Raw genomic sequence first — 13,233 nt, 5'->3', positions numbered from 1 at the left:
CTCCGCAACGGGAGAGGCCACAACAGTGAAAGCCCCGCGTACCACACACACACACACAAAAACACAAAACAAGTGACCCCTTTGATGAATAGCAAATACCTAATACCCTTCTGGTTTTGCTATACCAAGATCCAATTATCTCCCACATTTCTTAACAGTTTTTACAAACTGCTTGTGTATTCAAGTAGAATTACAAGAAAAAAAATCCAAATAAAAAAAAAAGAACAAAAGTAAAGTTGCAGTCCGTATGATTTTAAAGGCCTAAATAATGTCATTGTGAAAAAAACACCATAAAAAGTGCAGTTCCAGTTCATAGTTGGTCTAGGGCAGCTTGTATATGGGCCAGCTCAGTCTGCCAAGTGCTTGTTAAATTAATTATCATACAGCAGCTTTCACTCTCTAAGTGGAACTCACAGAAAATGTGCTTAGAGTGGAGAAATGTAAATTGGGTTATGAGGTAATTTTATACTCTAGGGACAGATTTTTTTTTCATTACTTCATGTTGGAAAAGGTTCATTATTATTTATAAGGCCCCAAAGCCAACCCATCTCCAACCTCATTGTCACTTTCTGCATTCCAAACACCACTAAATTCCCAAATGAATAGGCTAATTCTTTCCTTACAGAGCCATAAACTTGACTGGGGTATTACTAACTTAGGTGACAGCACTTTATTCAAAATAATTCTTATTCTCCAGGAAAAGCATTCATACACCTTATTTCTATGTGGCCATAACTCTGGTGGAAGATAAGTAGGCTGATCTCCTGATTATCACTACTGAATATTGTTTCTTTGAGCACCTGGGTCCTACAATGATGGGAGCTACTCAGGTACTTCAGAGTGCATGCTTAGAAGACAATTAGCATTCTACTTATCATTCTACATGTTTAAGATGCGCTACTGAAAAATGTTATTTTTCAAGTGAATTTGATCACCTAGATGATTAAATGGTACATTTAATATAGTATGCTGTAATGTCCTATTTTGAAATTAATCTAAACATTGTTACCTAATTAATTATTTTAAATGCAAAAGTGACAAAGGTTTGTTTAGAACCCAGTAACAACAACAACAACAACATTACTCATTCTCTGGATGAGTTCAGCAATGGGACTTCTTTCTCTTCTGATCTAGAAGTAATTTTCCTTCAATATTTATTTAGCTCTATTCTATACTATTGATAGTTATCTCTTTTTTTTAACTTCTATATTTGTGTATGTTTTATTTTATTTTTTAAATGTATTTATTTTTGGCTACGTTGGGTCTTTGCTGCTGTGCGGGCTTTCTCTAGATGTTCTTCATTGCGGTGCGCAGGCTTCTCATTGTGGTGGCTTCTCTTGTTGCGGAGCACGGGCTCTAGGCGCGCAGGCTTCAGTAGTTGTGGCACGCAGGCTCAGTAGTTATGGCTCATGGGCTTAGTTGCTCTGTGGCATGTGGGATCTTCTCGGACTAGGGCCCGAACCTGTGTCCCCTGCATTGGCAGGCGGATTCTTAAGCACTGCGCCACCAGGGAAGTCCCAGTTCCAGTGTTTTGATTCTTTCTTTGATAGTTGAATTGTTTATGTATTTTCATGATGCAAAAAGCTATGTTTTAGCATAAATCTAAAATAAAACTGCATATTTTCAAAATTATCTGTTAATCCCCAAAGTCTCTGGGGCACACCTGTTAGGCTGTGGTAGGTCAGGAATTGGGGCACATGCGGCTGTGAACGGACAAGCAGGAGCATCATGGGGCTACGTATCGAATCTGTGAATCTGTGATAAGGTGTCTATGACTGTGTTGCTCAGGCCAGGAGGAGACGCCTGAATTAGGAGGGGGTCTGAGGTCTTAGCCAGGTTGAATGGGAGGGGCATCCAGTGAGAACAAATATAGGACTTTGAATGAGGTATAAGACACTGCTCTCCAAAAAGCAGGTAGGTTATTTCCAATGTTTTAGCAAGTTAAATCTGAGAACAGCATGCTTTAGAAGAGTCTAGTCTATAAGTGTGGACACAGTCCCTTCTGCTTGAAGCTGCTGTGGGATTGTATACCTTTAAAATTTAAATTAATAGCATTCTTTTACAGTTTGCTTTTTTCCCATCTCAAGATGCTTTTGAGATATGTCAGGATAATACATATTGTTTAGGGGTAGAGAGAAACAAAGTAAAAGAATAATGCATGACCCAGCCGCATACCCACTGGGAGATGGAGGGGAAGGAATGCAGAGGGTGGGAGTGGAGCTTTAAATCTGGTTGTTTTAGTCTCTGTACTTTCCTATATATTTTATATCTTTTTAAATTTTTAATTGTGGTAAAGTACACATAATATAAAATTTACCATCTTAACCATGAAGTGTACAGTTCAGTATTAAGTATATTCACATTGTTGTGCACCCAATCTCCAGAACCTTTTCATCTTGCAAAACTGAAACTCTGCACCCATTAAACCAGGGGTCCCCAACCCTTGGGCGCGGACCGGTACCAGTCCGTGGGCCTGTTAGGAACCAGGCTACACAGCAGGAGGTGAGTGGCAGGCGAGTGAGCGAAGCTTCAACTGTATTTACAGCCGCTCCCCATCGCTTGCATTACCACCTGAGCTCTGCCTCCTGTCACATCAGCTGTGGCATTAGATTCTCACAGGAGCGCAAACCCTACCGTGAACTGTGCGTGAGAGGGATCTAGGTTGTGTGCTCCGTATGAGAATCTAATGCCTGATGATCTGAGGTGGAGCTGAGCAGGTGATGCTAGCTCTGGGGAGCGGCTGCAAATACAGATTATCATTAGCAGAGAGGTTTGACTGCACAGACACCATAATAAATCAATTGCTTGCAGACTCATATCAAACCCCCATCAGTGAGTGGCAAGTGAAAACAAGCCCAGGGCTGCCACTGATTCTGCATCATGGTGAGTTGTATAATTATTTTATTATATATTACAGTGTAATAATAATAGAAATAAAGTGCACAATAAATGTAATGCACTCAGATCATCCTGAAACCATGCCCTCCTCCACGATCCATGGAAAAATTGTCTTCCATGAAACTGGTCCCTGGTGCCAAAAAATTGGGGACCGCTGCGTTAAACCACAACTCTCCATTCCCCACCCCACTCTCCCAGCTCCTGGCAACCAGCATTCTACTATTTGTTTCTATTAATTTTTTTCTTCCAGTTTTATTGAGGTATAATTAACATACAGCACAGTATAGGCTTAAAGTATACAGCATAATGATTTGACTTACGTACTTCATGAAATGATTATCACGGTAAGTTTAGTGATAATCTTTTATCACTAAACTTAGGATTTACTTAACAACTTTTATATGTAACATATAGCAGTGTCAATTATATTTATCATGTTGTACATTAGATCCCTAGTACTTGTTTATCTTATAACTGGAAGTTTGTCCCTTTTGACTAGCTTCATCCAATTCCCCCTCCCCCCGACACACCCCTGCCTCTGGTAACCACAAATCTGATCTCTTTTTCTTTGAGTTTGTTTGTACGTTTGTTTGTTTTTGAAGTATGTTCGACCTACAACACTATGTTTGTTAATTGTTTTGTTTTTTAGATTCCACATATAATTGAAATCATACAGTATTTGTCTTTCTCTGACTTATTTCACTTAGTGTAATACCCTCTAGGTCCATCTATGTTGTTGCAAATGGCAAGATTTCATTCCTTTTTTATAGCTAAGTAGTATTCCATTGTATATATGTACTACATCTTCCTTATCCATTCATCTATTTATTGGTACTTAGGTTGCTTCCATATCTTGGGTATTGCAAATAATGATGCAATGAACATAGGGCTGCATGTATCTTTTCTAATTAGTGTTTTTCTTTTCTTTAGATAAATACCCAGGGGTGGAATTGTTGGATATATGGTAGTTTTCTTGTTAATTTTTTAAAAAATAAATTTATTTATCTATTTATTTATTTTTGGCTGTGTTGGGTCTTCGTTGCTGTGCACAGGCTTTCTCTAGTTGTGGCGAATGGGGGCTACTCTTTATTGAGGTGCATGGGCTTCTCATTGCCATGGCTTCTCTTGTTGTGGAGCATGGGCTCTGGGTGCACAGGCTTCAGTAGTTGTGGCTCGCAGGCTCTAGAGTGCAGGCTTAGTAGTTATGGTACACGGGCTTAGTTGCTCTGCGGCATGTGGGATCTTCCCATACCAGGGCTCAAACCCATGTCCCTTACATTGGCAGGTGGATTCTTAACCACTGCGCCACCAGGGAAGTCCCTCTTTTTAATATTTAAGGAACCTCCATACTGTTTTCCATAGTGGTGGCACCGATTTACATTCTCACCAAGAGTGCAGGAGGGTTCCCTGTTCTCCACATCCTTGCCAATACTTGTTATTTTGTCTTTTTGATGATAGCCATTCTGTCAGGTGTGAGATGATATCTTATTGTGGTTTTGATTTGCATTTCCCTGATGATTAGTAATGTTGAGCATCTTTTCATGTGCCTGTTGGCCATGTGTATGTCTTTTTTGGAAAAAATGTTCAGATCCTCTGCCCATTTTTAAATCAGGTTCTTTGTTTTTTTGAAGTTGAATTGTACGACTTCTTTGTATATTTTAGATATTGATCCCTTATCAGATATATTGTTTACAAATATCTTCTCCCATTCAGTAAGTGGCCTGTTCATTTTGTTGGTAGTTTCCTTTGCTGTGCAAAAGCTTTTTAGTTTGATGTGTTCCCATTAGTTTATTTTTGCTTTTGTTTCCCTTGCCTGAGGAGAAATTTCCAAAAAATATTACTAAGACTGATGTCAAAGAGAGTATTGCCTGTTTTCTTCTAGAAGTTTTATGGTTTCAGGTCTTACATTTAAGTCTTTAATTCATTTAATTCATTTTGAATTTATTTTTGTGCATGGTGTAAGAGAGTTGTCCAGACTGATTCTTTTGCATGTAGCTGTCCAGTTTTCCCAACATCATTTATTGAAGAGGCTGTCTTCTCATTGTATATTTTTGCCTGCTTTGTCATAGATTAATTACCTATATAGGTGTAGGTTGTTTCTATTAATTTGATTACTCTAGATACCTCATATAAATGGAATCATACAGCATTTGTCTTTTTGTAATTGGCTTGTTTCACTTAGCATAATGAGTACATGGCTCGTATGAATAGTTGCATGTGTCAGAAATGCCTTTCTTTTTAAGGCTGAGTAATATTCCATTGTATGTATAAACTATATTTTGTTTATCCATTCATCCATCAATGGAGACTTGGGTTGCTTTCACCTTTTGAAAGCTATTATGAAAATGCTCCTATGAGAATAGGTGTACCAAATATCTCTTTGAGACCTTGCTTTCAATACTGAATAGTGTAATTGCTGGATCCTATGGTAATTCTGTTTTCAGTTTTTTTGAGGAAATGCCATACTGTTTTCCACGGTGGCTGCATTATTTTCATTCCCACTGGTAGAGCACAAGGGTTTCAATTTCTCCATATGTTTGCCAACACTTGTTTTTTTCTGTTTTGTTTTGTTTTCTTTGAATAGTAGCCATTGTGATGGGTGTGAGGTGATATCTTACTGTGGTTTTGGTTTGATTTCCCTGATGATCATATATCTTTTTTGAAAAGACTGTACTGTGGACTAGGGTGAGGGAGATGAGTGGAACTCAGCCAGTGCTGAGGAAGGGGTGGAAGAGACATGGGCCCAGTTGGGCAGGGAGAGGGGAGAGAGAAAGGCTGAACCCTTCTGTGTACTCAGCAGATGCAGAGGTGTCTATGAGTGATGAGGACCAGAGTGAGCTGAGTGAGGAAAGAAATGGGGCAGAGACTGGAGGCATTGCCTGAGATAAGTGAGAAAGAATAGTGCTGATGCAGGAAAGGCCAGGGAAGCACTGTAATTCCTGGTTGTTAGTTATATTTTCAGTGAAATTGAGTTCAAGGGTGTTGCTTGGTAACTGCCAGTAACAATTAGGCTCCTTTCATAAGTAGAAACCAGTTATCATCTACTCTGGGGTGCTTGGATCCATCAGACTTGTATGACGATTAAGTTAATGAAATAGTTTGGAGGATAAAAAGGTGTGTACTGACACCCTGTCACAAGGTCTGTGCATGGGGTAGCTGGGGCAATGACTTGTCCCTGGTACACGCTCTGTCTTCTGTGTTCTCCAAAGAGATACACTTCCATTTGTCCCTCAGAGACAAAATAAATGCCTAGAGTTTACCAAAGAATGAGTATTTTTCAATCAGGAGAAAATGGCTGCTTCTTGGTGGGCATCGTCTCTAAGGGTTTAGGAGTTGTATTACCTGTTGCTGCTGTAACGAGTTACCACTAACTGGATGGCTTAAAATAACAGAAATGTATTCTTTCACAGTTCCGCAGGCCAGAAGCTCAAAATCAGGGTGTGGACAGGGCCGCCCCTGCTCTGAGAGTCTCTAGTGGAGAATCCTTTCTAGCTTCTTCCAGCTTCTGATGGCTGTTGGCATTTCTTGGCTTCCTTGTCTTGTGGGCACATGGCTCCAGTCTCTGCTGCTCCAGTCCCACATCACATTTTCCTCTTCTGTATTTTTAAGGGTCAATTGTCATTGAATTTAAGGACCACCTGAGTATTCTAGGGTGACCTCATCTCAAGACCCTTAACTTAATTACACCTGCAAAGAACCTTTTCCCAAATAAAGTAACATTCTTAGCTTCCAGGGATTTTGACATGGACGTACCTTTTGTGGCGGAGGCATTATTCTACAGGAGTATAGAGGCTTTTGGGGGAATAATAGCCCTTACCCACTGACATAAATATACTCACTCTGGAAGTGGGAAGAGATATGGGGGCCTGAGTGCCTTTGTTCAAATCTTTAACAGACATCACCCAAAGTCAGTGGTGGAGCAAGCAAATTTGGCACCTGAGTCAATTTAATGTCCCCACACATGTTGGTAGGTGCTAGAATTTCAAACAGATGTTTTCAGTGCTCCCATTTTGACTGATTCCCAGGGACATAAGGCTTCTTCTGCTCCATTCTTTTCTCATCGCCCCTGCCCAAAGCCCTACCCATTCACTGTATCCTCTCAGTTCTGTGTTGGGGCAGGAAGCGTGTCATACTTATTGAGCCTTTCCTGGTCCTCAGTAACCAGGGAAAGCTGAGACAGAGGAACCCAGCATCCATACTCTCGCACTAACTTATTGGAACCTGCTTAATGAAGAAAGTCATTCCCAGTTGTGGGTGTCTTCCGAATGCTGCCATGCCAGGACCAGTTATGTGTGTAAGGACAGTAAGTCTACAATTTTATAGAAACGATTTCACATCAATAGAAACATCATTATACAGCACAAGATCAATATTTCTGATTATCATGCTTAGTGATATTGTCTGAGAATGACCAGAAATTGTCATTTATATAGAGCTGTGTTCCATTTTGATAATGCTGGAGAACAGAGAATGACTTGGGAGAACATCAAGATTAATGTTTCTAGGGTCAATACTTACCCCCTAGTCAATGTAATATTAAATCCACTAGTACAGTTTACTCGAAGGGAGAATCAATCCTCCCACCCCCATTTTTTTGGTCAAAAATAATATATTATAGGAAGTCCTATGTCTGTTTCACTTACTTTGTAAACTTTTTAAATGGAAGAATATAACACATATTCAGAAGTAAGCACAGTTCATAGATGCACAGCTCAGTGACTTATCACAAAGTAAACACACCTGTGTAATCACCACCCAGGTTAAGAAAAAGAATATTAGCGGCCTCCCCCGCCCCAGGAGGGACCTTGAAGCCCATTCTCTGTCACTAACCCCCTCCCATCACCTTCTCACTGAAAATAGCCACTGTGTTGACTGCTAACAGGTTAGTTTTGCCTGCTTTGGAATTTTATGTTGCATATATTCTTGAAGCCTTTTTTAATCAAAGCATCTGGAAACTATTCCTTTCATGCCATCCCATGTCAGAGGTAGAATAATTGTTTCTTTGTAGGTAGCTCTGTCAGGAAGATGAATAGCTAACCCCATAAATCATTATCATAAAAACATTTGTAATTTACATGAGAAGTCAGCATTGAAGAATAATATCATGACCTTGTTATCTAATACATGAACACAAATGGAATTATTAAATACAAAGATAAATGAGCACCGAAATTTTCAATTTATGAATTAGCTGGTTCTCCTTGCTCTAGACTTTCTCTCTTGATAGTAAGGTGACTCTAACCTTAGGGACATAGTAGCATTCTTTTGATCATTAAAAAAATTTTTTTCGGCGGGCTTCCCTGGTGGCGCAGTGGTTGAGAATCCGCCTGCCAATGCAGGGGACATGGGTTCGAGCCCTGGTCTGGGAGGATCCCACATGCTGCAGAGCAATTAGGCCTGTGAGCCACAATTACTGAGCCTGCGCGTCTGAAGCCTGTCTTCCGCAACAAGAGAAGCCGCGGTAGTGAGAGGCCCGCGCACCACGATGAGGAGTGGCCCCCACTTGCTGCAACTAGAGAAAGCTCTCGCACAGAAACGAAGACCCAACACAGCCATAAATAAATAAATAAAAATTAAAAATAAATAAATAAAATTAAAAAAAAATTTTTTTTCTTTCTACTAACTTGTTCTCTTGTTCAAACGAATTTTCCATAACAAAATGTTATAATATTTAACAGTTTAAAAAAGAAATGGGGCTTCCCTGGTGGCGCAGTGGTTGCGAGTCCGCCTGCCGATGCAGGGGACGCGGGTTCGTGCCCCGGTCCGGGAAGATCCCACATGCGGTGGAGCGGCTGGGCCCGTGAGCCATGGCCGCTGAGCCTGCGCATCCGGAGCCTGTGCTCTGCAACGGGAGAGGCCACAACAGTGAGAGGCCCGCGTACCGCAAAAAAAAAAAAAAAAAAAAGAAATGACTTCAAAGCCAATAATATGTAGAGAGGCTTATATTTGGTGACATACTTCTATAATGAAGACTGACCCTAATTCCTGTGAACCCATGTGAGCATTATATTTACTCAATTCCAAGGGGAAATCAGGTGTGAGATGCAATGAAGAAGGAAAAAGAGCGACCACATGGAATGTACCAGTCAGATAGAAGGTATCAACCAGTTTCAGAAATGTTGAAATGTGTGTGCATTGGCAGAGAGAGTACATCTTGGAATTCAGGAATTATATTAGTGCCGTTTGCTGATGATATCAGCAGATGATATTGGCCAGAGGTGGTTTGATGTTGGTAGAGTTTCCTCTAGAAATAAAAAATTGGAAAAAAATCAGGAAGTCACTCTGGAAATTTATATTGCTGTCCATCAGCTGCCACTGAGGGTAGGAATGAGATACCCCTTAGAGGTAATGGGGACATTTGTGCAAAGTGTCATTTCAGGAGTTCTACAGAAATGTCACTTGCCCTCAAATGTTTGTCTTACTGTCTACCCTTCTTTCCTGCCACCTTAAGAACCATCCACCTTTTGAGTCTGTCTTTGAGTACTGTTTATATAAGATGTCTGGGAAGGGAACCGGGCTCCTGGTTTCTCCCCTAGCTTTCTCTTAGTTCACTTGCATGACTTAATTGTATGTGTTTGCTAATTGTCACTATTAAAAGCACAGATCCTGACCTTGAGGGAATGAAGTGCAGGATAGATACCTCTTAATTTCCTGACTGCTGTCTTAGTTTACTGAGAATAGAAAACTCCCTCCAAGGCCTGTGAGTGCTCCATTAACATAGAGGGAGTTTCCCAAGAGTGTGGAAGAGGAAGCCCAACAGGCCAAGTAAAGCTATTTCCCTACGTTGTAGGTCTAAGTTTGAGTACTACCTCTTTTTCATGGGCTTTAAGGAGTGATCAGTACAAATAACTTATTTGAAGCTGTTTCACTTTGACTTCCCAGTAAATGGATGTATTTAATAGTGCCATTTGCCATATTCTTGTAAATATCCAAGCTATTACTTTCTTAATATTTTTCTTTAAATCAATGTTAGTTTTTCAGGAGTAATTTGTTTTCAAGGAAGATTTTATTTCACTTTTATAAATGGAAAAACACTATCACTTCTCATAAATAAAAGTTACATATTAAATAAAGGCATATCTTTAAACCATCTCCTACTTTGGGAAATGGCTTAGAAGAGTGAATTTGGGGTTTTGGAATCAGAGGACAAGAGTTCTCATCTCAGCTCGGCTACTTACAAGTTCTTTGGTTTAGGGAAAATCACTTAACTTCTTTGAGTACCAGTCTCCTCAACCAAAAAAAAAAAAAAAAAAATTGGGGGAACAATACTAATGCCCTTTGCAAAGAGTTATGAGGATTAGAAACGACACATAATAACTGGCACATTTTAAGGGTAGGGACTCAGAGGTTGACAACTGTTTTTATAATTATGCCCTTAGTATTATTAGTCTATGAACTTGTTGTTTATCCTTGCTTTCTTCTGCAGCTTTGCCTTCTTTCTTTCTCTAAGCAACATTGGCTAAATCAAGCTACAAAGGAAAACAGGTGATTTCTTTTACTTTTAAGCCTAAAGTCAAGCAAGTATGTAGCAAATGGAGTTCACCTGAAGTGCAAATGCCCATTCATGTGTAGTGGTGCCTGGATCACTTTATCGAGAAGGGTTGTGATAATGGTGCTGTGATTGAGTAACGCTGGCTGTGTGCTCCAAGCGTGGGAGGGGAGAAGGCTGGTACTGCATATCTGACAACCCTTAGCTCCTTTCTCCTTTCACCAAGCCCTCATGGCTTGCCAGAATCTAGATCTTGCAAGGTACCTCTATTTCAGCCTGGACTGCTTTCTCAAAAGAGCCCCCAGAGTCACTTCAAGTAAATCATACTCATTAAGTCTATTTTATTTTTTTATTTTTTATTTTTTTTGCGGTATGCGGGCCTCTCACTGCTGTGGCCTCTCCCGTTGCGGAGCACAGGCTCCGGACGCGCAGGCTCAGCGGCCATGGCTCACGGGCTTAGTCTCTCCGCAGCATGTGGGATTTTCCTGGACCGGGGCACGAACCCACGTCCCTTGCATTGGCAGGCGGACTCTCAACCACTGCGCCACCAGGGAAGTCCATTAAGTCTATTTTCAACCCTAAAACAGTCTGCTAGAACAAAGTCCTCTCAGGTTCTTTTGATTCTATAACCTCTTTCCCGAAAGAACTCACCTTCCAGTCCAGCTAATTCTTGTTGATGAGAGAGAGAAGAGCCGCCCATGTAATTATGGCTGTTCTATCACTTTCCTCGCTCTGTGATATATCATAAAGATTTAGCAGGGACTTGCAATTCCCTCTTGCTGGGGCAAAGGAGAAGTACAGGAAGCCTGTGCTCCAGTTAGTGCTGAGGTCTCCGCAGCAGCTTGCCGAATGCTCATTTACTAGGCTCTGCAAATAGTTTTGGGCAGTGCTACCAGGAGTGACACAGTGGAAAATTATGGAACATAAAGAACTACTTAGGACACTTCCCTTTTTTCCAGCTCACACTCTGAAATGAACCAGTACACAAATCATTAAAACAAGAGCAAAATTCTTCTTCTGGGGTTTAAGGCTCTGTCCTAGTAGGAAAAGAGCACTCTAGAAAGAAACTTGACAAAGAATGCTTAGAAGAACTTAACTTTGCGGTACATGGGCCTCTCACTGTTGTGGCCTCTCCCCTTGTGGAGCACAGGCTCAGGACGCGCAGGCTCAGTGGCCATGGCTCACAGGCCCAGCCACTCCGTGGCATGTGGGATCTTCCCGGACTGGGGCACGAACCTGTGTCCCCTGCATCGGCAGGCGGACTCTCAACCACTGCGCCACCTGGGAAGCCCAGAACTTAACTTTTAAATGATGTTTTGATGCCAACAGATTCTAAAAGCTGACATTGACGTTTCTAATATTTGTCCATTACTGTTTAATACGATAGGTTAAGTGTTTCTTCAGGGAGCTTGGGTTGTTCACTTCCAAGAAGGGAGAAGATGCTTGTTATTTTTCTTATTACTTCTTTTTAGAATTTGCATTGCTCTTATTGTCCAAAAACTGCTCTTTGGTAATTTTAATTAGTAACAAACTCATATAACCTGATTGGCTTTTCTTGAAATGGAGGGTATTGAGAAGTCACTCGGGATATAGATATGGAGCTGATGGGATCAATTAAAATGAGTCATAGCCCAGGGAAAGCTGTTTTGTGGAGCATTACAGTGTGACAAAGATGAATTTAGAAATAATCACTTGTTTTATGACCACATTTCACAATCTTGTTCACCCAGATATTTGTGACAGTCACAGTCTGGGCCAACACAAAGGGTGAGATAGAGGAAGACAAACCGTCAAACATTACAATTTAAAAGGAATTGATGTTTATCGATGAGCGCTTCATCATTTCAGAGGGCTTTTAAGAAAAGGCGTCTTCTTTTATAGACAATGAAAGGGGACTGTTAATTCAGATGGCATCATCCAAAAGCTTTTCCACACCTCCTACTTACTTTACTTTCCATTTTCTTATTCTCCTCCCTATTAGAAATCACAGCACCTCTGTGCAATTGCATTTGAAAATGACAAAAAAACTTTGACTAAAGGCCAAGGTTAATTGGATGTGTGAGCATGTGCTGTTATTTTTTTTTATTGAATTGAGTGGCTGAGCTGTATAGTTTTATGGTATTATTTGGGAATCTGAATTTAATGATTATGTGCGAATCTTCTAACATGATGAGAGGTTTAAGTAACTCACTATTGGAATTTTCTTCCTTAACTTCAGCTTTCATCCAAAATCTTCTTTACTCAAACTCTTTCAAGGGGTTGCCTTATTTCTGAGGAACTCTGCCTGGCTTTAAAGACTCAATCTCCTTGCATCTCCTCTTTCTCCTCCTCCATCCTCATCAGGCTTTCTCTGTGATATCCCCCAAAGTGCATCTTCTCCTCCTCGTGTTCCCTTTCTTCCTTCTCTCTCCACTTTCATTCCACCAAGCCATTTCCCAGATTTGACTTGCCTTTTACTCTCTCTGCCTCTCCAAATTCAGCAAGACCTATTCAAGGTCCATTTCTGCCAGGGGACCCAGATTACTCCATCCTCTATAAGTTCCCATTCCTTTGAAATACAGCTTTTAAAGCCACGTTATCTAATAGAAATAAAACACAAACCCTATATGTCATTTTACACTTTCTGGAAATTTAAATGAATTTTAGTAATACATTTTATTTAATATTTCCAAAATATTTTCATTTCAGTCTGTAATCCATTTAAGATTATTAATGAGACATCTTCCCTTTTTTTTCCTAAGTCTTAGAAATCTGGTTTATATTTTATTCTTGTAGCACATCCCTGTTTGGACTAGCCGCGTTTCAGGTACTCAGGGTGGTGAGTGACTACTGTATTGAGCCGTGCA

Source organism: Mesoplodon densirostris, chromosome 6, assembly GCF_025265405.1.
Source record: "Mesoplodon densirostris isolate mMesDen1 chromosome 6, mMesDen1 primary haplotype, whole genome shotgun sequence".
Lineage (NCBI taxonomy): Eukaryota > Metazoa > Chordata > Mammalia > Artiodactyla > Ziphiidae > Mesoplodon > Mesoplodon densirostris.
The sequence above is the reverse complement of the archived record's forward strand: the minus strand, read 5'-3'. Positions refer to the sequence as shown.